This window comes from Oryzias melastigma, unplaced genomic scaffold (assembly GCF_002922805.2).
Source record: "Oryzias melastigma strain HK-1 unplaced genomic scaffold, ASM292280v2 sc00441, whole genome shotgun sequence".
NCBI lineage: Eukaryota > Metazoa > Chordata > Actinopteri > Beloniformes > Adrianichthyidae > Oryzias > Oryzias melastigma.
Genome location: NW_023417036.1, coordinates 14438 through 15334, shown reverse-complemented (window position 1 = coordinate 15334; position 897 = coordinate 14438). Strand labels below are relative to the sequence as shown.

At 33.2% G+C, this 897-nt stretch overlaps 1 protein-coding gene across 1 annotated transcript in view; it reads right to left on the bottom strand.

Annotated features, from left to right (window-relative positions):
- LOC118598399 (centrosomal protein of 70 kDa-like) overlaps positions 1-897 on the bottom strand; it is a 12671-nt gene that overhangs the window by 1813 nt on the left and 9961 nt on the right. The window lies entirely within an intron of this gene.

Sequence of the window (897 nt, the reverse complement as noted above, 5' to 3'; positions counted from 1 at the left end):
TCAAAGGCAAAATGTTACCAGGAAAACTCCTACAGTTATGAAGTCATTTTACAAGGGAATAAAAATAACTCTTCTTGGCTAATAATGTTTTACGTTTACATAAAAGTGAAGCAAAGTCAGGATTCTCTGAATTGTCTGCAACAGAAATTCAAAAGTTCATGTTCGATGGTCTTTGATTAAGCCTAAATATTCTAAAAGTTAAATATAACTTTTTTAATTTACATTTTTTTCCTTTCAAAATAAAGATTTTTGATTCCTAATTTTGCAACCTGATTCTCATAAATATTGTATTTTTTTCCAAAAATTTTTCCTTTGTTTTCGTTACTTTGTGGTGATTCTAGTTCTCTAAATTCTCTAAATCAGAACTAATAACAAACCACAGAAATGTCCAGAAACCATTGTCTCTACAACCCTGAGCCCAGACACGCTGCTCATCTCAAGAGCCTCCCAGCAGATGGTTCTCCTGATATTGTCCGTCTCCTGGGTGGACTGGATCAACGAGGCCATTCTCCTCTAAATCAGCACAGTAGAGGAGTGCTGGAACAACGGTTGGTCTTGATCTACCAGACTTGGAAATACTAAATCAATTATAGTTTGAATATCATTTGAGACCAATTTCAGACTACTTTGAGAACATTTCGAGACTAATACTAATTTAAGGGTTAAAATGAGAGTAGTTTATGGCTAGTTTGATGATACTTTGACAATACTTTGTGACCAAATTTGAGAGTACTCTTAGGCTTGTTGTGAATAGTTTGAGACTAAATTGACAGTAGTTTTAAACTACTTTGAGAGTATTTTGAGGCTAATATGAGAGTAGTTTGAAACTACTTTTAACTAGTTTGAATCTAGAATGAGAATATTTTATGGCTAGTTTGAAGATAGTTTGACAGTATT